The sequence below is a fragment of the Geotrypetes seraphini genome, chromosome 3 (assembly GCF_902459505.1).
Source record: "Geotrypetes seraphini chromosome 3, aGeoSer1.1, whole genome shotgun sequence".
Taxonomy (NCBI): Eukaryota; Metazoa; Chordata; class Amphibia; order Gymnophiona; family Dermophiidae; genus Geotrypetes; species Geotrypetes seraphini.
This window is the reverse complement of record NC_047086.1, coordinates 195,663,491-195,689,657: the sequence shown is the minus strand read 5'-3', so window position 1 is coordinate 195,689,657 and position 26,167 is coordinate 195,663,491. Positions and strand designations below refer to the sequence as shown.

General features: G+C 44.3%; 1 protein-coding gene across 2 annotated transcripts in view; it reads right to left on the bottom strand.

The window, feature by feature from the left end:
* The window catches only part of RARG (retinoic acid receptor gamma), a 343,469-nt gene extending 318,017 nt beyond the window's left edge, over positions 1-25,452 (bottom strand). The window contains exon 1 of one of the 2 annotated variants that reach the window (XM_033937126.1): positions 25,206-25,452. The gene's annotated coding sequence lies outside the window, so the exon portion shown is untranslated. The remainder of the gene's footprint in view (positions 1-25,205) is intronic. The other variant, XM_033937127.1, reaches the window with a different exon arrangement.
* Positions 25,453-26,167: the final 715 nt, after the last annotated feature.

The following is a 26,167-nucleotide window of genomic DNA, read 5'->3' as shown; positions in this document are numbered from 1 at the left end:
CATGCCCATGATCCTGTCTCTCAGGCTCTATCATCAGCCCACTGGCTACCCATAGCCAAATGCTGCATTAAGTCCTTGCACAACATGGTGCCCAATTACATCTCAGATAAGCTTTCCCCATACATTCCAAACAGGCCACTCCACTCCCAGGAGGAAACATGTCTCAAAATACCCTCTGGTCATGCCCTCTAACTCCAAAATGCCAGACAACGATCCTACTCCCATTTCATACCAAGCTACTGGAATTAACTGTCCCAATAGATCAGATCTCTAGAAGGGCTCCTGAAATTCAGGAAAGCAATAAAAACTTACCTCTTCACCAAATTAATTCCTTCTCTTTGTTGTTAATAATTTATATGGATTTTTCCTCCAAGAACTTGTCTATTCAATCTGGCTGTTTAGTCACCTTGACCACATCCTTTGGCAATAGATTCCAAAGCTTAATGATGTTGCATGAAAAAAATACTTTCTCTGATTTGTTGTCAATATGCTGCTAGTTTGTTTTATCGTTATTTGAAAACACTTTTAAAAGTTAAATGACTTCTTTTTAATCACTCCACCCTACTCAAGATTTTATACATTTCTATCTCAGTTGTCTCTTCATAAAGAAAATGCTCTATCTCCGTTAGAATGTTTGTTGCCCTTTTGTTAATTACTTCTATATCCTTTTTATAATAGGGTGACCAGATTTGCACAAAATACTCAAGGTACTCAAGGTGCAGTCACACCATGGAACTATTCAGAAGCATAATGATATTTTTATTTTGTTCTCCATGTACCTTTGAAGAATATCTAACATTCTATTTGCTTTTTAGCTTTGCTATTATCTTTGCAAAGCTGCGGGATTCTGGCTGAACATTTCAATGTCCTGACCACAATGACTTGAAGATCTTTTTCTTGGATGGGGACTTCTAATTTGGCACCCAGCATTTTGTAATTTACTCAAGGTTGCCTTAGAGGAGGAATCCCCCGCCCACTGTCTGATCCATAGCATCCTGCAGGCAGAAATTGAATAAATAGGTATTTTCCTCACGACTCTGAAAAGTAAAAAAATGGACCAGACTTGAAATTTTCGGACCGCCAGCCGTGCCAGACACCGACTACGACCTCCACCCCCACGGATCCTCATCCACGCCGTCGGGGGTGGGAAAGGCAGCCTGCACACCTTGAAACCCGGGTGCATTTCACTCCAGACGCATACAGCCTGCGTTTGAAACTAATGACAAGGTCACTGGCAAGGAGACTTCCAGGGAAAGGGACCCCGAGTCTAGAAATGATGGCACACAGCAGGAAAGCTCCAAAGATCCACCAGAGTTTCTCTGTGAAGCAGCTGTCTGGCACCACGGGACTGCATCCTTTCCTCCGACAGGGGACCACCAAGAAGAGGTCTCAAGGCACTGAAGCCACCGAGAAATTGAACTTTAAGCAAAAAATAAGAAAAAGTAGCAGAGCAAATGCAAAAGACTTCTGCACGGATTACTTGCAGAAATTTTAACTGGATATGTTTGCTAGATCTCAGGATAAGGGGGTGGAGCATGTGCTCAGAAAAGTTTGTGGATTTCTGCAACTCCCGGATTGTGGGCTGGGTTTGAACATCTAGCGTATGGAATCCAGAAGTGACCTAACAGAAAAGATCTTTCAGAGCATCAGCTACATAATTCACTCCAGACATCAGAAACTGGTGATGCCTCCCAGCCTTTGCCTGCAGATCATGGTGTCTCTTCTTATATACCTCCCAGAGAACTCCATTCCTCAGATAAGCTGCTCATAGCTGTACCCTTCTCCTCCACTGCCAATTCCAGGCTTCATTCCTTTCATCTAGCTGCCCCCCTATGACTGGAATAAATTACGAGTTTGTCCACCAAGCTTCTTCCCTCGTTTAAAAGCAGACGGAAAACCCACAATTTTGATATAGCCTTCAATCCATTACCCTACCCCTACTGTCCTCCAACCCAGCCAGCAGATTAACCGTTCCCCTTAACTATTTCCATGACATCCTGTTTGTCTGTCTTGGCTGTTTAGATTGTAAACTCTTTCAAGCAGGGACTGTCTTCTTCTTTGTGATTGTACAGCGCTGCATTCATCTGGTAGTGATATAAAAATAATTCATAGTAGTAGTAGTGTGAAGAGTTCCAGTCTTTGGGAAGCAGAGCTGAGATTGTGATGTCATAATGCCTCATTCCACCAATAAGAGCCAGTCTCATCAGTGATGTTGCAATGGCTTGCTTGGCCTGTACTCCCCTCTGCCCTCCAACCCAGCCAGCTGATTAACCGTTCCCCTTAACTGTATCCATGACATCCTGTTTGTCTGTTTAGTTTGTAAGCTCCTTCAAGCAGGGAATGCCATAGTAACATAGTGACATAGTAGATGACGGCAGATAAAGACCCGAATGGTCCATCCAGTCTGCCCAATTTTTTTTTTATTTTTTCTTCTTAGCTATTTCTGGGCAAGAATCCAAAGCTCTACCCAGTACTGTGCTTGTGTTCCAACTGCCGAAATCTCTGTTAAGAGACTTACTCCAGCCCATCTACACCCTCCCAGCCATTGAAGCCCTCCCTGCCCATCCTCCACCAAACAGCCATACACAGACACAGACCATGCAAGTCTGCCCAGTAACTGGCCTAGTTCAATATTTAATATTATTTTCTGATTCTAAATCTTCTGTGTTCATCCCACGCTTCTTTGAACTCAGTCACAGTTTTACTCTCCACCACCTCTCTCGGGAGCGCATTCCAGGCATCCATTACCCTCTCCGTAAAGTAGAATTTCCTAACATTGCCCCTGAATCTACCACCCCTCAACCTCAAATTATGTCCTCTGGTTTTACCATTTTCCTTTCTCTGGAAAAGATTTTGTTCTACGTTAATACCCTTCAAGTATTTGAACGTCTGAATCATATCTCCCCTGTCTCTCTTTTCCTCTAGGGCAGGGGTGCCCAACGCGTCGATCGCGATCGACAGGTCGTTAGCTCAGGCGACCCCAGTCGATCGCACAGCAGGTTCCCTTCTTCCCTTCTCTTTTTTTCCCCTCCTGACTGGCCCACCTCTTAAAGAACGCTGGCCAATCAGAGTGCTGGAAGGGCGGGGTGAAGGTCGGTGGGGGACGGAGCTCAGCGCATCACAAGAAATAGAAGCGCCTGTAATGATTGAGGTAAGAACGAGGCCTAATGCTGCCCGATATACAATTTTAAAACCCCCAAAATCGGCCTCCCAATCAGTGGCGTACCGAGGTGGGGCGGTCCACCCCCGCCCCGGGTGCACGGTTTGGAGGGATGCACAGCCGTCCGGGTCCTCCTGCCCTTCCTTTCCACCAGTCTGCGCACGGGGCTCACACCCGCCGCCCAAATGGTGCTGTTGGTTATCGCGAGACTCGCGGGAGTTGACGGCACCATTCGAGCGTCGGCGCGGGACCAGGCAGGCGCAAGCCCCGAGCGCGGACCGGGGGAAAAGAAAGGCAGGATGACCCGGACCTGGCCGGCTGTGCACCCCTCCAAGCCGTGCACCCGGGCGGATCGTCCCCCTTCTAAATCCATTGTACTTGTCTTTTATTCAGTTCCACTAATGAGCATTGTGACAGGCAGTTCTTATGGGGCAGTTCTTGGAAGTATTTCTTTGTTTTTCTGTGCCTAAAAGTATTCTATTAATTTAACTTCCTTATTCCTGTGAGGATCTCCAAAGGGGACGAATGGGAGACGGCCGGTGGCAGGTGGTACTTTAGCAATTCTTACAGGTTGCCATAGGCCTCAGGAGCTGTCTTCCCTCTGCTGTGGTCCTGCCCCTCCTCTAAGTCAGAGACAGGCTTGGGGCAGAGGGAAGACAGCTCCTGAGGCCTATGGCAACCTGCAAGGATCGCTAAAGTATCAGCGATTCTCTCTGCAGTCTGCTCCCTGCTGGAATTAGGTAAATGGATGTGGGGAGGGTAGGCCTTCGGGGGGGGGGGAGAGTGCAGTCCTTCAAGGGGTAGTGTAGGCCTTCAGGGGGGGAGTCAACCTTTGAGGGGGAATGTGCAGACCTTCAGGGGGGGTCAGGCCTTCGAGGGAGGGGGGCTGTATAATAAAAAAATATTTGAACATAAATACAAAGTACACTCGGTGTGTGTATATATATATAAATAAATATATATATGTTTAGCATTTTTATTGTTGGTAGATCATTTTGACTTGGTCATTTTAAAAGTAGCTCGCAAGCCCAAAAAGTGTGGGCACCCCTGCTCTAGGGTATACATATTCAGGGCTTCCAGTCTCTCCTCATACGTCTTCTGGCGCAAGCCTCCTATCATTTTCGTCGCCCTCCTCTGGACCGCCTCAAGTCTTCTTACGTCTTTCGCCAGATACGGTCTCCAAAACTGAACACAATACTCCAAGTGGGGCCTCACCAATGACCTGTACAGGGGCATCAACACCTTCTTCCTTCTACTGACTACGCCTCTCTTTATACAGCCCAGCATCCTTCTGGCAGCAGCCACTGCCTTGTCACACTGTTTTTTCGCCTTTAGATCTTCGGATACTATAACCCCAAGGTCCCTCTCCCCGTCCATGCATATCAGCTTCTCTCCTCCCAGCATATACGGTTCCTTCCTATTATTAATCCCCAAATGCATTACTCTGCATTTCTTTGCATTGAATTTTAGTTGCCAGGCATTAGACCATTCCTCTAACTTTTGCAGATCCTTTTTCATATTTTCCACTCCCTCTTCGGTGTCTACTCTGTTACAAATCTTGGTATCATCTGCAAAAAGGCACACTTTTCCTTCTAACCCTTCAGCAATGTCACTCACAAACATATTGAACAGGATTGGCCCCAGCACCGAACCCTGAGGGACTCCACTAGTCACCTTTCCTTCCTTCGAGCGACTTCCATTAACCACCACCCTCTGGCGTCTGTCCGACAGCCAGTTTCTGACCCAGTTCACCACTTTGGGTCCTAACTTCAGCCCTTCAAGTTTGTTCAACAGCCTCCTATGAGGAACTGTATCAAAGGCTTTGCTGAAATCCAAGTAAATTACATCTAGCATATGTCCTCGATCCAGCTCTCTGGTCACCCAATCAAAAAATTCAATCAGGTTTGTTTGGCACGATTTACCTTTTGTAAAGCCATGTTGCCTCGGATCCTGTAACCCATTAGATTCAAGGAAGTACACTATCCTTTCTTTCAGCAACACTTCCATTATTTTTCCAACAACTTTTCTTACTCTTTGTGATTCTTTACAGCGCTGCGTCCATCTGGTAGTCTATAGAAATAATTAACAGTAGTACTAGTAGCTTGTCCCGTCCCATCCCCACAAACTGTCCTCATTTGTATACTTATGATTTTATATTTAAATCTTTTTTAAAATCTTTTTATTAAAGTATAAAAAGTGACAATATTCTGTACAAATGTTTGTAAATCACAAATAAAGCCTTCCATTCTATCTTGTTTTGGTACAACCTTTCCAAAGATTCAGTGCCTATGTTTTCACATCATCTGGGAAAGTAATTGGATTGTCTTTCAGACATGGGCGTAGGAGAGAACCTAACCTGTGTAGTGGATGAACAGGAAAATAAGTGTCTTAAATGTTAGAAATTCTTCATGATGCCAGCAATGATGGGAGAATCTGTTGAAGTAACAGTAAGATGCTTGAGCAGCTGGACATATGATGATGGAAGGACATTGCAGATGGCAGACAAGACACAAATGATGTCATTTAACAGTTCAAGTTTTTAGAGAATGACAGGGGGACAAAATTTGCCCCGTCCCCATCTCGCAGGTACTCATCACTATGTCTGAAGACTTTTGAGGTCTTTTTTATTTGCAACTAATCATAGGTCAGATATAACTTGTGATTTGCAAATCTCTTCTGCAACAAAATTTTTGTATAATTTTTACACAGTAAAATATATCACAGACTTGCAGATGGCCAGTTGTTTTTTTTAAATCTAGAAACACTACAGCAACTTGGGTCTCCCATGCTTATATTCAAAGTTTCACAGTGCTCCAAACCACAGAACGGCTATTCCCTTCTATCACCATGCAGCTCTCAGTGAAGTCATATAGGTGCATTCTTAGCAACTAAATCTAGATGCTCCTTTATGGAATTACTTTCATTATGCTTCCTCTTTTCTGTGGCCAGCTGAAGGAGGAAACTGGTTTTAAAGCATTATGTATATGTGCTACTTCTTCAAACCTCATCCGTATCATGCCCAGAGGAATGTCCCACTGTAATGAAGGAAACAGTGCACAACTGCACATGCTGTGAACCTTGGGCCGGAAGCACAAAACTCCGACACCACGGTAGAAAATACCATGTTGGGAGCAATTTTTCTTTTACTAGCAATGCTCAGCATAATAGCGTGCAAATATATTCATGCTATTCATGTGAAGAATCTCCAGTAAAATGGGAACTGTGCATGGCACTTGCTCAGAAGAGCAATCGCTAGGCACAGCTCCTCCCTCCTGTCAAGCTGCTGTCCCTGCCTCGATCAGTTGAGCTGCAGGTCTCTCTCTGCAGCTCAGCTGTTCAGGGCTTCCCCTACCGGATCAGCTGCTAACAGCTGAGCTGGCAAAATAAGCCATAAACAGCTGAGTGGCAGGGAAGAAGCCCTGAAGCCAATCAGTGGCTTTGGGGGCCCCCCAGCTCAGCTGATCGGCAGTAGGGTGTGAGATAAGATGATAGGTGAAGTGGACCTTGGTGTCACTCAAAATGACTATACTGTTTTTTACATTCCTAAATGTAACTTTAATGGAAGAGTGAGCCTGAATTTTCCATCCCCCTGGCCAAAGATGGTCTTTCTAAGATAGAACTGAGATCAAAGTTACCAGCTCATAAAAATGTCTTTTTACTGTCTTTCACGGTTTATTTTTTTATTGGAAGCTTAAGTCATTTTTTTATTTACAAATATTTTACTATTGCCATTTTGTGCACAGCTGGACTTACTATACCAAGATTCATTACATTACCCACCAAGATACTATCCTGAACCCCTAAATGCTATAGCATCTTGAATTTTATATTGATTTTTACAAATAACAATCACACAACTTCAGCATGTCATGACCACTGAATTGCAAGTCATAAAATCATGTTTCATTTCAAAGAAAAGCTCTCAGCATAGAAAGAGAAAAAGTAAGCTCTAAAATTCTATAACTTTAAACACTCACCCTTTCATACTTCTGGTGATGTAAGGTAACCATACACTATCTGCTCCCGGGAGAATTCTGCATTACTGCACAGTGCAGAATTTGCACAGAATTCCCTACCTTAGACTTCTGCTTTTCCCCATACAAAATTTTGTGCAGTTGCAATTGGAGCATCTGTGCGGTGTGTTTCCAGCTGCCTCCCTTCATACACTTACAGTACACAGCTCCGCAGATCAGGCTGTTTCCCCCTTTGCTGCCTTGGTCCCCAGCGGTTCCTTTAAGCTGCACAGTTGTATGGAGGCCCACAGAGCTCAAAAGAACAGTTGGGCCTGGGACAGCAGAAGAGCGGGACACAGCCCAATGTGCAGCTCCTCCTCTTGCTGCAATAAGCAGTGAGTGTGTAGAGGGAGGCAGGGAGTGGGGGGCTTGGAAAAAATGTAGATAGAGAAGGCAGGGGAACTAAAAAAAGGTGGACGGTGTGAGTGTGCTGAGAAGGGGAAGGAAAAAGGAGGATGGAATGTGGGGGTTGCAAAAAAGGTGATGAGGGGTGTATGTGTGCCATGGGAATGGAGGGTAGGTCTTCAGGAAGATATAAGGGGAACTGCTGTGGGGGAGGGTATTTCATACCTGGAGAGAGATACCAGGGATCTCAAAGTCCCTCCTTGAGGGCCGCAATCCAGTCGGGTTTTCAGGATTTCCCCAATGAATATGCATTGAAAGCAGTGCATGCACATAGATCTCATGCATATTCATTGGGGAAATCCCAACTAGATTGCGGCCCTCAAGTAGGGACTTTGAGACCCCTGTGCTAGCCCTTATAATGGGAGAATTCCGCACAATTACAAATAAAGGGCTTCTATGAGCCCAATTCCTATAAGCATTGGAACATTTATCTCTCCAGCCCATGGTAAGAAGCTCTTTCGCAGTTTAGTAAAACCCAGCAAAAGTGAAAATTTTGTTGCATTTTCAAATATTGTGCACAGAATTCCTCCAGGAATAACTATCAAAAGGTTTATGAATTCCATTGGTGTTAGCAACCATGTATTTCTTCATATATAATAGTCCACTATTACCTCAAAGATCTAAACGGATTACAATTTAAAGGAGTGGATATAACAAAGAATTACCATATATACTCAAATATAAGCTGAGTTTGGGGCCCAAAAATAGGAGTCTCAACTTATATTTGGGTCAGCATCCACCCGCTCCCACCCTCCGAGACCTGTTGCAGGCCTCTGTCTGGTGGTCCAACGGTAGGCCAGGTCAGGAGGGATCCCAGCTGACTGTTAAAACTTTTACCTCCCTCACCTCCCTGGTGTACCTTTAAAATCTCCAGTGATCCAGCGGGGAACCAGAGCAGTAGCAGTCTTCCCACGCTCCTGCCCAGTGCAGAGCCAGTAGTGATTGGCTGCCGCAAGTTCTCACAGGCCTCGCAAGAACTTGCAGCAGCCATTTAGTCAATAAATTTACAGCTACGCTCCAGGAGAGAATCTCTTGCTGAAACTATCGGAAGTCCTGGGGGATTCAGTAATCTTTTATGAATCTTAGGCAGGGTATAAAACACTGGAACCTTAAAAAAATCTGTAATTCAAAAACTGATATTCCAGTTGTGTAAGAAAACCCTGTTTCTTCCCCACCATCATCAAATCAAGAATCTGTAAATTTATTGACCAATTTCTGCAGCCTCTGGTACCCATGTCTCACTCTTTTGTATAAGATACTATGCATATGCTTCAGATTTTGGATAATTTTCAATTTAATGGTGCTTTGGTGATGGCCACACTGGATGTGGTGTCTACACCAACATTCCACAGGATGAGACGGTTGAGATAGTTAGCCAAGTGCTAGAAGCCAGACCTCGTCCTCAGTTGGTTCCAACGAAGTTTTTGGTCTCTCTTGCAGAGCTGGTTTTATCTAAGAATTATTTTTTATTCAAAGACCGGTTCTTTTTTTCAAAAGAAAGGAGTAGCAATGGGGGCATCATTTGCTCCTTCAGTAGCCAACTTGCTTATGGCTCAATTTGAGACACAATGGGTATACTCCTCTCCTTATTTTCAATCTGTGCTGGGGGGGGGTGGAGATATATTGACTATCTATTTTTTAATAAAAACTTGATCATTTGGTTGAAAAGATGCATTCTTTGTCTTCTTGTTGTTTACCTACACTCTAAGACAAGGTGTTCTCCTGTTTGCTTTTCAATGTAGGATTTTGGAACAGCTGGGTTTGACAGAAAGGAGGGGTGATATTCGACGCCAGCTACCTCAGAAAGAGCAGCGTCGGATATTCATGCTGCATTCTACTGCCCCTATTGGCCTAAATCAGGCTATAGCATGGAAGGCATTTTTGTAGGGAGCCTCCCACTTAATGGGGTTTATAGGACTGCCGGTTTAAAAGACCTGTGTCGGCTCGTTGAAGAGGAACAGTCAGAAGCAGGAACTGGATATTTGGCTAACACCCCCGATAACACTTTTTGCAAAACGGGGTCTCCCATTGGGACTGTTGGTGTAAATCGTGGACATTTGTAGCTGCTTTAGCGGCCTTTCCAAGCTAAGTAAAAAAAACCTTTTGGGCGCAGTGCTAGCCACGGCACATGTTAACAACAAATTTAATTGAAGTCTACATTGATGAATGTTAAGAGTGACTGTGATTTCTTGTAATTGGCTGCTCTAGAAACAATTCCATCGATTTTGGCTTTTGTCTGTTTTTCTATTGCTGTATGTCTACGTTAATTAATTTGATTTTTTTCCTCTGTTATATGTGACTTTCCTATCATTGGGAAAGGTTTGTGCTAGTTACACACACACAGTTGGAGTTTTTGTCTGACCATTGATGACTAGTGAGCTCCCTGGCTTGCAGCTTCGGCTGCCAGGTTAAGCTCCTTATAGTGAAGGGAGGTCTTTTTTCTCCACTGTGTGGTTAGTCTAGTCTTTTTTGCCTCTCCCTCGATAGAAGAGGAAAAGGTGTTTATGAATCCTGGAGCACCCCATAAGGATTCTGCCAGTCATTTAACAAACAATCCTTCATCTTGACCCTATACGATTGTGATGATAAAAATCCTCAAAACTAACACTTGGCCAGTGATCACAATTCTATCCAAAATCTCTAGCAAAATATCATGATTCACAAGATCAAAAGCACTGGAAAGGTAATATTGAAGAAGAAATACCTGTTTGCCATCTCTGATTTAGCTTTATCAAATACAGAATCAATCACTGTTTCCATACTGTAAGTTGAGCGAAAACCAGATTGAAAACAAAGCAAAACATAATGAGAATATAAAAATTCAGTTAGTTGTAAATTACTACACCTTCCATCAACTTAAATAGAGGTACAGATGCTACCATCAGAGGTGTAGCGAAGGAAGTTTGCCATGTGCTGCCCCCTAATGTGCTCTTCCCTGCCATACCCCCCCCCCCCAATACTCTTTAAATCTTTGCCGGCAGCAAGTGGCATATGCTACCTGCTACCTGCTACTTTCACCTGCTAAGACGTTCTCTGATGTCACTTCCTGGTCCTGTGAACAGGGGGAGGATGAGGTTGGCCCAAGCAGCAGGTAGAAGATGCTGCCGGCGAAGATTTGAAAAGGTGTGTGTGTGTGAGGGGGTGCATTTATGGAGACCCGTCTCATCACTGGGGGGTGTGGGGGAAGAGATGACAATGCCTCTGCTAAGATGGCACCTAAGGTGACCCACCACCTGCCCCTTACTGTGACACTGCTATCAGTCACAGTCCTGCGCTATATAAACTGTTATTATTATTATAACTAGATACAAGCTACTATTTTTATCCTTGAAAATGAGTGTTACAATGATTTCACCTAGATTCTCAGGAATAACAGCTAGAGGATTCTCAAAAAAGTTACCATGCCCTTAACGATGGTCGCTAAACCGGTTCCAGCCAGTTTAGCATACCAGTAGTTTATCGGCCTATTCATCAGAACGGCCTTTTCCAAGCTTCCTAGTAGTCTCCGAATCTGTCATGCAAATGTAGTACAATTAAGTCATTAATAGTTCGATAAATGGTTCGACTCCGAACTGCTACAACTCAAAAAACAATGTTGACGACTAAAGAGAAAATGGAGAAACTCGATCTCGGATCATACAAAATCCGTCTGGAAAAAAAATCAACAAACAATACAAATCACAATTAAAGGGCAAGAGAAAAGCACACTACACCAACCTAATAGGCACTGAAACCCAAGACACCAAAAAACTATTTCAAATTCTAAAAACCCTAACCAACACCAAACCCTACCTGACCACTAACAATACTACCCCCCGCTCAGCCACTGTATTAGCAGAACACTTCCAAAATAAAATGACCAATGCAAGAGCTACCCTCAATGACACCTCTACCAATCCTAACGAATTCACAATTCTCCCCATAGATAGAGATTCTACTGCAGCAGACAGAATATGGTCTCAATTCCCCAACATACAATGGTCCGAATTCAACAAATACTACAAAAAATACAGCCATGCATCCTGTGACCTCAACAACTGTCCACCATATCTCCTAAAAACATCCAGCACAAAATTCCGGGCTCTTCTTCTAAACTGGATACAAATCTCGCTAATAAACGGTCACTACCCTACCAACCTCAGCAAAATCATCATCACCCCGATCCTCAAAGACCCCAAAGGACCGATAGACCAAACTGCCAACTACAGACCCATTGCCTCTATTCCACTCTACGCCAAAATAATAGAAAGACTAGTTGCCAAATTCCTCTCCAATTACCTAGAAAACCATAACATACTCCATCCCACACAATCCGGCTTCAGAAACAACTTCAGCACGGAAACACTACTAGGATCTCTCTTGGACACAGCCAGACAACATCTCAGCACAGGAAAAAAAAATGATGCTCATACAACTAGACCTGACCGCTGTATTCGACTTGGTGGACCATAACATACTACTACAAATCCTAGATACAATAGGTATTACAGATAAAGTATACACATGGTTTGAAGGATTCCTTAAATCAAGAACCTACAGAGTAAAATCAGACAAACAAAAATCTGAACCTTGGTCAAACCCCTCTAACCCCGACTCTCTTCAATCTCTATATAGCCTCCCTCAGCTCTCACCTGGACAAAAAAGGCATAACCTCCTACAGCTATGCCGATGACATTACCATTCTCATACCCTTCGATCAACCAGAACTCTCCATAACAAACACAATATACCAAACACTAATATCAATAGCAACCTGGATGAAAGATCACAAACTGAAATTGAACCCAGATAAAACAAAATTCATCCTCCTAGAAAACAACAAAATACCAACTATAACCAACATTGAAATCAACGAAATCAACTACCCCATACAAACCACTCTAAAACTGCTAGGAATAACTATCGACAGATGCTGCACCATGCAACCGCAAATCAATAAAACAATACAAAAGTCATTCTTAGTCATGAGAAACTTAAGACAAGTTCAGAAATTCTTCGAGAAAACACAATTCCAGTTCATAGTTCAGTCCTTAATACTAGGCCTACGTGACTACTGTAATATCCTCTACCTCCCATGCCCTACAACCATAACAAAACAACTACAAACTATCCAAAACACAGCACTAAGACTCATCTATTCATTAAAGAAACATGACCACATTACAGAAGCATATCTCCAATCGCATTGGCTTCCGATCCCAGCAAGAATACAATTTAAATTCTACTGTCTACTATTTAAGATTTTATACGGAGACAGTCCAAAATACCTGAATAACCGCCTCATCCACAACACCGCAACCAGACATAGGAAAACTCACACCCCATTCTCATACCCCCCAATTAAGGAGGTCAAAGGGAAAAAACCATATGATGGCCTCCTGGCCACTCAAGCAGCCAAACTAGACAACCAAATCGCCAATCTACTGACGGCATCCCTCGACTACAAGACTTTTAGAAAATAAATAAAGACCCTACTCTTCAAGAAAACTCTGAGAAAAGAAATAATACAAGTTTCAAACTCCACTTCTCACTAAAGCCAACTACCCCAAACAATTAACCTTACCCGTTTCTTACTCTCTTTGAAAATGACCAATTTTTTTTTTTTTTTGTAAGTTCTTATTGTAATACATCTTGGATAATTCTTTTGTAATCCGCCTTGAACTGCAAGGTAATGGCGGAATAGAAATCCCTAATGTAATGTAATGTAATACCATGTTTCCCCTAAAATAAGCCTTAGCATGATTTTTAAAGATGGTCCTAATATAAGCCCTACACCCAAATTAAGCCCTAGTTAAGATCGACCCCTGAAGCAACCCCAACACTTCCCAACTCTGTCCGACACTAGTGCTGCCCGATTTGCCAATCATGTCTCCCTTTCTCTCCTCTACCCCAATTTTTCCTCTTTCCTTTCTCTCCCCATGTGCAACATCTTTCCTCGCCTCTCACCCATCTCCTTGTGCAGCAGCTCCGGGGCCTCCAAAAAGAGCGGCAGCGCTCTGAACAGGCCTTCCCTCTGCTGCGTCTTTCTATCCCTCTCTCCCATCGCTCTGTGCAGCAGAACCCAACCGACCCTCCTACCGTGAGCCTGACATACCTCCAACTCCGAAGCCTCCAAAACAACGGTGGCGGCAGCAACTCTGAACGGGCTACTTTGCGGCCTTACCCTCCAGAGCCTACTCTCTGCCGTGTCACTGATGACATGGGGATGGGAGGGAGGTATAGAAAGACGCTGCAGAAGGAAGGCCCGTTCAGAGCGCTGCCGCTCTTTTTGGAGGCCTCAGAGCTGCTATACAAGGGGATGGTGAGAGGCGAGGAAAGATGCTGCACATGGAGGGAGGGAGAGAAAGGAAAGAGAAAGAATTGGGGTGGAGGAAAGGAAGGAAGAGATGATTGTTGTACATGAAAAAAAAAAGGCATTCCCCCCAAAATAAGTCCTAGTGTGTTTTTTGGAGCACAAATTAATATAAGACCTTGTCTTATTTTCGTAGAAACATGGTTTAAAATGTTAGTAAAATGGGCTTGTCAATATTTAAAGGAGCACTCCGGGCGATTCTCTTATCATCGCCAGGTGATTCCCTAACCTTGTTGTGCCCACATTTGCGGGAATCACCAGCGGCGAGAGGGAGTAGGCATCCCTCCTTCTGGGGATGTCAAGGAATCACCTTCGGCAGAAGGGAGTGAGCATCCCTCCTGCCAGGATTGTACATGGTGTTGGGAGGGTCTGGGCAGCGGTGGTGGGTGAGGGAGTGAACATCCCTTCTGCCGGGATTGTATATGGTGTTGGGAGGGTCTGGGCAGCGGTGGTTGGTGAGGGGGTGGTATCAGCAGGAGGGGGGACTTTTCTTCCTGCTACTTTCCCTGTCATTTAATCAGCTGAGCTGGCTGTGGCTCAGTTGATGGGGGAAAGAGCAGCTTTGACAGAAGGGAGGAGATGTGCTTAGCGATTGCTCTTCTGAGCAATTGCTAGGCAGTTCCTCCTGCTCTTTACCAGCAATTCTCTGCACAAATAGCGTGCATATAATTTGCATGCTATTATGTTGAGAATCACCTGTAAAATAAAAGTCACTCCAACTATGGGCATTACATCGACTTGCCGGATATTACTGGCGAGTTTTGAGAATCTTCTCCACAGAGTCAACAGAAAATTTAACCAGTGGAAAAGTTTATATTTAATTCCACTGAGCTTATTCTATAAACACTGCACTTAAATTTTGGGAACACTCCTGACTCGCCCATGCCCCTTTTGAGTTGCATGTAAAACCACTTAGGCTTGCAGTGGGGGGGGGGGGGGGGTTTCTGGAGGGGGAAATTTTATTGAAATGTAAAAAAATAACAGTACAACCATTTGACATATATAACATTGTTTTTAACCCTTTCCATCTGCATTACCCCATAGACCTTACACAGTACACAAACCACTAAACATTTATAGATGTAAAATAATCTAACCTACCAAAGCCAATTCCAGAAAATTATCATGTAAACCAGTGTTCTTCAACCGCTGGTCTGTGAACCACTACCAGTCCGCAGAAAATTCCTGCCGGACCGTGAAGGGCCGGTGAGATCAACGAGCTGAAATTTCCTGCCGGTCTGCGCAGAGCTAGTGAGATCATGGGGAGCCTCTGACAGTGGCTTTTTCCCCTCCCAGCAGCTCTCGGTACTTGCCAGCGCAGCGATTCACTTTGGCAGCTTTGGAGCTTTTGCTGAGTCACAGCCCGCCTCTGATGATGCAACTTCCTCTTTCCTCAGAGGCGGCGCAACCCATCAAAGGACCCAAGGCTACCTTAGTGAATCGCTGCCCTGGCAAATACCGAGAGCTGCTGGGAGGGGAGAAAGCCACTGTTGGAGGCTGGGATGCTGCTGGACAAGGGAAAATAAAGGGACAGCTGCTACTGGACCTGGAGGGAGGGAGGAGAGATGCTGCTGAGAGGGGAGGAGGGAAATGAAGCTGGGAAGCTGCTGGACAAGGGAAAATAAAGAGACAGCTGCTACTGGACCTGGAGGGAGGGAGAAGGCGAGATGCTATTGGGAGGGGAGGAGGGAAAGGGAAGAGTTACTGATAGACAGGGGGAGGAGGGAAGGGAGAAGGAGAAAAGGAAGGAAACAGTTGGCAGGGAGATTAGAGGGGAAGGGGTCAGGGTGGAATGGAGAGATGAGATGAGGGAAATGGGAGAGACAGGAATGAGAAAGTAGAGAGCTTGATGCTGGGAAGGGGGTCAGCAGAGAAATAAGCAGAGAGGGACAAAGATGCTAGATCTGGTGTAGGAGAGATAAAAATGAAGAGAGCAGTGAAGCTGGAATGAATCATGTAACAAGGAGAGAGGGGGTGCAGGCTGGATGGAAAGGGGATAGGGACATAGAAAGAAGACAGATACTATATGGAAGGGGGAGAGGGCAGTCAGTGGATGGAAGGGGCAGATGCTGGATTGAAGAGACAGAGAGGGCAGACGCTGGAAGGAAGAGAGTGAAAAGAAGATGAAAGCAGAAACCAGAGACAACAAAAGGTAGAAAAAAATAATTTTATTTCTATTTTGTGATTAGAATACAGTATATCAGATTTGAAATATATATCCTGCTAGAGCTGGTGTTAGACATAACTGGGGACTGCAAAGCCTAGGCAGTGCTTCTTTAGCTTCCAGCTGGCTTAGGGTTCTCTCTGATCAGGGGGCAGCTGCCCTGGTTGCACTCCTCTAACACTATTCCTGTCATGTGTCACTGCGGTATTCTGTTAGCATATTTCTGTGTAGCATTCTGTAATAATTTGGCTTATTCAGTTTTCTTGATAGCAGAGGGGATATATGTGGAGGGGAGACAGGGGTTTTGTTGATCCTTGCTCTGTATTATTTGTATTTATAAAATGACAATTGTACAGAATATTGTTTCTTTTTATACTTTAATAAAATACATTCAATCTAAAATCATAACTGAGGCTTATGCGGATTGGATCAGATGGTTTGTGGGCCCCAAGCTCGCAGAGACGGGGTGGAAACGGGGTTTTTTAATTTCAGTCCTAGTAGTTTGCCGGTCCACAAAATAATTATTTTATTTCCGCCGGTCCATAGGTGTAAAAAGGTTGAAGAACACTGATGTAAACAACAGATAGAAAACCTGTGTTCTTATAGCCCCTCTCAAATAAAACCAACAATTCTCCTCCTTCTTCCCCCCCTCCCCGAACTTAAGCTTTATTTTTTTATTTGGCACACAGTATTATAGAATAGCACAGGGGTACCCAACGCGTCGATCGCGATCGACCGGTAGCTCAGGAAGGCAACGTGAGTCGATCGCAGAGCCCATCCCGGGCTCTGTGATAGACTCGTGTTGCCGTCCCGATCTACCGGGCCTATCAGCCTTCCTCTCCCCGACGTCAAAGACGCCGACGCCGGGCATTAGGCTGTTTTTGTCATTTGGGGGGGGGGGGTGTGGTGGCGTGGCGGCAGCAGCAGCAGCAACAGCCTGAAAAAGAAATCATCCTGGCCCGGGTCGGTGTCATACTCCGGAACTTTCCAGCAGCCCTCTCCCTTCTACCTGCTTCCGGCTACACCCCCTGCTCCATGGCTCTCTTCGGCAACTCAGCAGCAGCGATCGACACAAGCTTCTGACATCGGGGCCTACCCTCTGCGAGTCCCGCTTGTTTCAACTTCCTTTTTCCACAAAGGCAGGACTTGTAGAGGGAAGGCCTCGATGTCGGCAGCTTGTCTTGATCACCGCTGCTGACGAGTTGCTTAAGAGAGCCGCGGAGCAGGGTTTTTTTGCTAGGTGCAGGTAGAAGGGAGAGGGCCAGATGCAGGACTCGTGGGTGAGGGAGCAGAAGAGAGAGAGAAAGAAAGAGGGGAGGGAAACAAAAGGAAATATTTCATACTGGGCTGGGCCGGAATGGAGGGAGGGTGGAAAGATTCTGGCTACAGGGTGCATTAACAAAGGAAAAGGGGGGAAAGCTGAAATGGAGATAGTGACACAAAGAAGAGAAAGAGTAAGCAGGACCTACTGAATAAGGATAGAGATACAGAGGGGACATGAAGAGGAGGTGAAATAGAGACATAGAAGTAATGCTGAAAAAGTGTGTGGGGGGGGGGGGAGATAAAGACATTGAAAGGGCAAATGGTGAACATGGGGTAAAGACAAGGACAGAGACAAATGAAGATTCTGAAAAAGTGGTGATATAGGAATATAGGTGAGATGGACACAAAGAAGGGTGATGCCGGAAAATAGGTGGAATGGTAATTCTGACAGACACAGAAGGGAAATGCTGGATCAAGGAGAGATGGGGCTCAGGCTGGATGGAATGAGGAGAAATGCCTTGTTGGCCCGGAACTTCCTCTCCTACGTCAGAATTGATGTCAGGAATGCTGGTCAGCGCGATGCTTCTGCAGAGAAAGCTTGGGACGGCGGTGGCTTGGGGGCTGTTCCCCGATGGCGGTGGCAGCAAACCGAGTGGCTTGGGGGAGGGCACGGAGAAAGAAAGAAAGGGGGCAGACAGGGAGACAGAAAGAAGGGGGAACAGGGAGACAGAAAGAAAAAGTTGGGGGAGAGAATGAGGTCTGGAGGAGAGGAAACATACAGGAGGCTGAAAGAAAGGAAGAAAGATTGGATGCACAGTCAGAAGAAGAAAGTGCAACCAGAGACTCATGAAATCACCAAACAGCAAAGGTAGGAAAAATGATTTTATTTTCAATTTAGTGATCAAAATGTGTCGGTTTTGAGAATTTATATCTGCTGTCTATATTTTGCACTATGGCTCCCTTTTACTAAACCGCAATAGCATTTTTTAGCACAGGGAGCCTATGAGCATTGAGAGCAGCACGAGGCATTCAGCATAACTCCCTGTGCTAAAACCTACTATTGTGGTTTAGTAAAAAGGGAGGGGGTGTATTTGTCTATTTTTGTATTTTGTTACTGAGGTGACATTGCATAGAGTCATCTGCCGTGACCTCTTTGAAAAAACCCGGAATATGAATAATTAACATTTTCTCTGCCTTTCAGTGTGCTTTGTGTTTTTTTTTTATTTTATTGTTGGTAGATCATTTTGACTTAGTCATTATAAAAGTAGCTCGCAAGCCCATAAAGTGTGGGCACCCCTGGAATAGCACATAGGAAAATCCACATTAGTGCTAAAAAACGTCAATAATTGATTAATGATTCATTAACTACCGTATTTTCACGCATATAATGCGCACACGGGTATAGCGCACAGGAACAAGGAATTTATGTAAGAAAATTTTGGTATAGCGCGCCCACGCGTATACCGCGCATGCTGCTTGCCACCCTGACTCTCCTCTCGCCGCCCTGCCCTTGAAGTCCTGTCCCCCCCCTTGAAGGCCCGCCCCACCCTGAAAGCCTGATGCCCCACCCCGAAGGACCACTGGCCCCCCCACCCTGAAGGACCACTCACACCTCCCCGACGTCCGATTCATCCCCCAGCCCCCCTGCACCGTTTGCGGTGGAGAAGCAGCCTACCGTGGGTTTGCGACGTCAGTAAGCCTTGCTGCTTCCTCTGCCGGCGGTCCCGCCCCTTCTCTGAGCCCTGCGCTGCTTCCTATGCTGCGGTCCCGCCCTTTCTCCGACGTCAGAGAAGGGGCGGGACCTCAGCAGAGAAAGCAGCGCAGGGCTCAGAGAAGGGGCGGGACCGCCGGCAGAGGAAGCAGCAGGGCTCACTGGCATTGCGAACCCACGGTAGGCTGCTTCTCCACCGCAAACGGTGCGGGGGGGGGCTGGGGGATGAATCGGACGTCGGGGGGGGTGCGAACGGTCCTTCAGGGTGGGGGGACCAGCGGTCCTTCGGGGTGGGGCATCAGGCTTTCAGGGCTGGGGGGATGAATCGGACGTCATGGGAGGGGGGGAACCAGCAATGTAAAAAAAAATTGTAAAACGCGCTCACGCATATAACATGCATGGTAATGCTCGGTTTGTAAAATCATGTATAACGCGCATGTTATATGCGTGAAAATACGGTACTTAGTTTGCATGCCCCCAAATATGAGCCTTTATAGATTGCACGGGTTATGAATATTCTCTAAAAGCACAGAAAACTATTAATCTGAAAAATGTATTTCCTACTTAATCATGGGGCCATACTCAATGCCTCACAGGCCTTGCCTTCATTGCAACAGGCTTTCCTATTTCTTCCTTCTCACACTTGGCTATGTTTAGATATTACTCATCACGCCACATTCGGTTATGTCGGACCTCACATACAGAGTTTTCTTCCATTGGATTTCAGACTTGAACTATCATTTCATAAAAAAATTTTTAAAACCTATTATGGTTTGGTTATTTCAGATCACCCAAGAAAACCATCTGACTGCCTCAACTTCTCCATTTAACTTTACATATTTCTGAGAGCTGCATTTCTTTCTTCATCTATTAAACTGGCTTTTGTTTTCTGCCTCATTTCCTGTTTTCTTTTCTTTAGATTGCAAACCAATTAGCAACACTACATAGTGTGATGGATGGTATATCATTGTTTTATAAATAAATAAAATAAATGTTACAGCTAAGGAACTACAATATGCATAAATCTGACACTACAAGTTATATTTTATGCACACCAGAAGGAAGTTCTCTTTGGTACAATACAAGTACTACTGCAAATGTCAGCAGTAAATTTGAGAGACTTAGATTATATTTCATATTATACACCTGGCAGCAGTACCCTGGTTGTGACAGGACCCTAAAATAGGCTGTATGTAATAATAATAACTTTATTTTTGTATACTGCCATACCCAGAAGAGTTCTAGGCGGTTCACATCAATTAAACAGAGTTACAAGTGGTTTACATCAATTGAGCGGGGTTACAAGCAGTTCAATTTCAAATTGATCAAAGTTGCCAGGGGGGGTGAGGGAGAGGAAGTAGAGGGGAGAGGGTTATTTAGTTAGGAAGGGGCATTAGGATCCTGGTCTTGGAAGAGGCGGGTTTTGAGTAGTTTTCTAAAGCCGAGGTAGTTGGGGGCCTTGAGGGCCATTTGGGATAACCATGGGTTTAGCTTGGTGGCTTGGAAGGCGAAGGTTTTGTTGAGGAATTTTTTAGAGTGGCAAAGTTTTAGGGAGGGGTAGGCGAAGAGTTGGATTCTGCGGGAGTCCTTGATGTTGTGATTCAGGGAGAAGTGAGGGATGATGTAGCTTGGGGATAAACCAAATACTGTTTTATAGCAGAAGCAGGCGAATTTGAATAGGACTCTGGATTCTAATGGTAGCCAATGGAGTTTGTGGTAGAAAGGGGTGATGTGTTCCCATTTTTTCAGGCCGAATATGAGGCGGACAGCGTTCTGGATCATTTTGAGTCTCCTGATTGTTTTTTTTGTGGAGCTCAAGTAAATGATATTGCAATAGTCCAGTATGCTAAGGATGGAGGATTGTACTAGCAGGCGGAATGAAGTGTCATGAAAGTATTTTTTTATGGTGCGGAGTTTCTAGAGCACCGAGATACTTTTTCTGACAGTATTATCAGTGTGTTTATCAAGGGATAGATGTTTGTCCAGTGTGACTCCCAGTATTTTTAAGGTTTGTTCAAGGGGGAAAACGGATCCTTTTACTTGAATTGTAATATCTTTGATTTTGTCTTTGGGGGTTGCTAGGAAGAATTTTATTTTGTCCGGACATCATATAATTTTATTGCTACAGTCTCTTCTTGAGAGGGCATGTGAGCTAGGCATTGTGGACAATGCAGTCTCACATATGCTGCAGCCACTTCTGCTCACCTGTACAAGCTGTGTTTCTAGTGGTCTCTCATGCAAGACCTCCCCTTTCCTCTCAACTAAGCTTGTATTCCTTTGTCTCACTTCCTGATCATTTCTATATCTTTGCTCTGACAAGTTCAGCAAATGTGACCTTTCTTCTGCTACCTGGTGCTAAGCTCTGTTCCTACTAGTCTCTCTCTTGCACCTCTCCTCTTGCCTTGGGTGCTCCTAAGTCCTTTTGTTCAGGGTCACTTGTGCTCCTGCCTGCATCAGCTACACATAGCTGACACCCCCATCTCTCCTTTGATTAGAGAACTATCTATTCACCATAAGCATCTGATCTCACACAAGAGTAATTCTACATTTCTTTCCTGGCATCTAGTATACTTCATTGTTCTGCCCTTTCCTCATTCCTGCTCTTTAAACCTTCACCTATTTCTACATCAGATTGAAACCAAGAAGCTTGTACCCAGAGGCTGCCAATCTCTAAGAAACCTGCTAATTGTGAGTACATCTACTATATTTACTCAATAAAGCAAAATTCAGAAAATTATAAGGACTTCTTGTGTGTGATATAGTATGCTGAAGGTTTAGCTTTCTGATAAGTACACACTTCTCCCTTCGTATTCGCGGGGGTTAGGGGTGGAGCTGACCCGCGAATACGGAAAGATCGCAAATAACTTTTTATATGTTATTGCATCCAAAATACTGTATGCTAAAGAGTAAAAAAAACAATAAACGTTAAAATATACAGAAAAACCACAATATGGATCAATAGCATACAAAAATGGCAGGAAACAATGTGAAAACACAATGGGCACGATTGACTAAAACATGGAGAAAAGTGAAGCCAAGAGGGGTGAACAAAAAGGGGAGGGGCATACATAAAGTCAGAGCACAGCCAGTGCAATAAGAATCAAGCAGTAGTGGCGAGCAGTGGGAAAAGCCATGTGAATAGACCATGTGACAGAACGGCAAGGATGAAATGGGGAGCGGAGTGTGACACGCATCACGAGGATGCTGGTGAGACTGGAATAATGTCATTTGGGGGAGGAACCAGCAAGATAAAAACCGTGAATAATTGAAGTCGCGAGTAATAAATCTGCAAATATGGAGGGAGAAGTGTATCCTTATATCTGGGACATGGCTATATGAGATCAGTAAAATTCATATACCCTGGTTTAGGAGTGATGCTCATTACTGTCGGGTATATGCAAAACGAACCCATTTGAAGACACAGCAAAAGGCCTATTTCTTCTGTTCTTATAAGGGCTATAGCATTTTATACACCAGAATGAAACCAGGGAAGCTGGGGTTCAAATCCTGATGCTCCTTGTGACCTTGGACAAATTATTTTACCCTCTGGTACAAATTTAGATTGCAAGCCCTCTGGGGATAGGGAAATACCTACTATAACGTGTCTTGATCTTGGATTTGGAAAAGCAAGCAATTAAATCTAAAATCCAATTTCCACCCCCATTAATCCACATGCCATGTGTACCAATTTGTACAGCAGAATCAAATGATGCTGGAAGTTTAATCCAGGAAGGCAGTCAGGGCAAAACTATAGATTCTTAGATTATCTGTATGCATAATACTTTGAATTTTGAAATGCCAGATTCTCCTCCCCTCCCCTTATATCTTTAACCTTCATCTGAAAAGGCTTTATCCATGGCACTAAGCCTGACAGGAATAAGCTAAGTTCTTAATATAATTCCAAACTATTGTTCACAAATATTAGTAGAAACAAAAGAAAAGACATGTTATATTTTTTTCACTGACCGATAGTAAATTTACTGACAATTTAAAGCCCTAGGTAGGCTCTATTGCTGAAACATTGCTTATACAGGAATATGAGACCTTTCTGACCTATTTATGGGGAGGTCCTTCAGGCAAAGTTGGAGATTCACTGGTGGAGCACTGTATAATAGGGATGTGTGCCTGACAGAAGACCTGAAAACTCAATCAGTGTGAAATCAGAAATTGCCCTAATGCTCTTTAGAGAAGCTGGTTTGTCTCCAGCAGCCAGGATTTTTCACACTCCATAATCAATACCAAGATCTTCATCAAAAATCCCCAATTGTAAGCCACTGTCTTAGAAAGAGAAGGACCGCCATTTATACCAAAGGGTAAAAAGTAGGGTCTGCACATCACTGTACAGGCCAAAACATTTTGTTTTATTTATTTCCTGTGCCATTTATACAATTTTTAGTTTTGTTCCGAATTTTTTAAAACCTTTTTCAAGAGCAATCAAAAATGCTGTGCACTATTCATGAATGTGTACTACTGAGAAAGTGTGTACTTTTTTTTAAATAGTCTACATTGTTCCTGAAGAAAATTCACTATTGGTGGCACACACACTGTTGAAACAGAGGCCATACTCTTTGCAAAAAGGTACATTCTTCACTGATAAGTACATAATTATCACTGTACTGGGACAGACAAAAGGTTCCATCAAGCCCATCGTCCTGTATCCAACAGTAGCTAATTCAGGCCACAAATACCCGGCAATCCCAAAAAGAGTATAACAGATTTCATGCCGCTTGAACAGTGCAAACTCTACAACATAGGCTAAAAATTGCATGAAATGTTGGTGATATATGTCCCATGTCCTTTCCAACAAATCGCACATCGCTAGAAAAAAAAAGATGCCCCGGTCTGAGATGCAGGGGAACCCCCTCCCCCTCCATCCCCTGCATGGAATCTTCTAAGCCCGTTCACACAAACCACAGAGCTGTAACCAACCACAACCGCGTATCATAAGCAGCTCTCTCTGATGTACACAACTGGAAGCTCTTGGTCCTCCAGCAGAACTATACTGCTGCAGACACTGCTTCGAAGTCTTTGAACATGAGGGGAAAAGGAAAGAGGGCTGAGGGAAGTAACCCCCCCTCCCCCAACAGAGGTAAACCCTCAATTCAGATTCACACATCCTGTTTCTTCTAGAAACTACTTAGTCCATGAACGGTGAGGAAGATACCTGTAGCCACAGATCCTGATGCCCTTGCTTTAAAATACAAAAAAGAACAGTGCAAAGAGAAAGCAAAAGAAGTAACAAACTGAAAACATTATGGGGGTTCCCCCCCCCCCTTGGCTTTGATTTGTTTCCACCAGAAATTGATGAGTTTTCTTTTCAAGGTCCTAACAAAATCGTGGGTAGCACCATTTCCCCTTTGTAAAAACCTTCCTTAATTGAGACAAAATCAGAGGGAAATGGGAATCGAAAACTGAAAGTTTTAGGAATGAAAGGAGAGGAAGCGAATCAAAAGTTTTGCTGACTAGGGAAAACAGTTCTGTTTGAAGCACTGTCTGAGAAGGAAATTTAAGTGCAGCTATCAGGCAGTGTGGTTCTAGCTGGGGAAAAAAAAATAACTGACAGACGAAATGAGTTTCTAGTTTGCTTGAGCTTGCGAAGATGAAGCGGCAGGAGGAAAAGAACAAAACAGCGATATAGGCTTCTTTTTAAATCCTGGTCTTAACAAAAAGGAAAAACTAAGAACCTCTGCAAACACATCCAACTCCGCAGCCCGAGAAAATGGCTGGAGTATTTAAGAAGGCAAGGGGGGGGGGCGGGGGAGAGAGAGAGAGCAGCAATCTCCCGCAATCAGAGTTGGTGAGCTGCACGCGCCTAGTCCAGTAGAGGAGAGTGGGAAAAGCCGCGGAGGAGCTGCCCGCGAGCGCGTGCGCCCTACAGCCGGCTGGAGACACGGCCGGGGGCTGCGACTACAGGCGTAGAGGGGGCGCGCGCCTCAGTCGCGCAGGGGCTGCTGCCCAGAAAGACCGACTGGAGTTAAAAAAAAAAAAAAAAAAAGCTCAGGCATGCGGGGTTCGGGGACAACGCGGCAAAGGCGAAAACCACAAATCAAAATCACAAACAGGAAACGTAAAATAAATAAATAAAAAGTCAAAGTTAAGAAAAAAAATACACGCAGACATAGAGCAGACCTACTCACCACCTCCGCCGTAAGCTCTTCAGGTTTGGAGAAGGCGATGGAGATAAGTTTCTGCGTAGGAACTCTCACTCTGAATGTGTGTCTCCTCTCTCTCTTTTCTTACATTCACTAAAAAGTCATTACAATCTGCTATTCATAAACCAAGGGGATCATGTGACATAGCACTGAAAATACACAGCACATTTTTTCACAAAACCACAGAATGACTTCAGGGTAAGACTCGGAAAATATTTTCTTTTTTTTTTTTTTTTTTCAGTTGTTCAGTCAGGGTTTGAGTGTCTGTTAAGATTGCTGCTGTTAGTTGCTTTCTCTTCAGGATTGCAGCCAGATGACAGGGTAGGAAAGGTTCCTTCCTACTCCCAGATACTAAGTTGGCTACTGGCAGGGCAGGGCAGGGAGGTGTCAGGGCTCAAGCTGCAGCAGCAAACATACCCATATGCATTTTCTTTCTATATACAACAATAAATGCCTTCAGGCTTAGAAAGAGACCAATTATGAGGGTAACACATGAATTCTTGTTGGGACAATTGGGAGGCCTCATTCACTAGCTTTCCTTCTTCAGGATTAAAGGCATGCCTGAACATAAGAATAGCCTTACTGAATCAGATTAATGGTCCATCTAGCCCAGTATCCTGTCTTCACAGAAGCCAATCCAAATAGTAGCAGAATTCTATGCCACCGATCCAGGGCAGGCAGTGGCTTCTCCCATGTCTGTCTCAACAGCAGTTTATGGACTTTTCCTCCAGGAACTTGCCCAAACCTTTTTTTTAAACTAGCTATATTAACCACATCTTCTGGCAACACATTCCAGAGCTTAACTATTCTCTTAGTGAAAAAATATTTCCTCTATTGGTTTTAAAAGTATTACTCTGTAACTTAATTGAGTGTCTCCTAGTCTTTGTAAATCTTGATGCAGTAAAAAATAGATCCACTTGTACCCATTCTACATCACTCAGGATTTT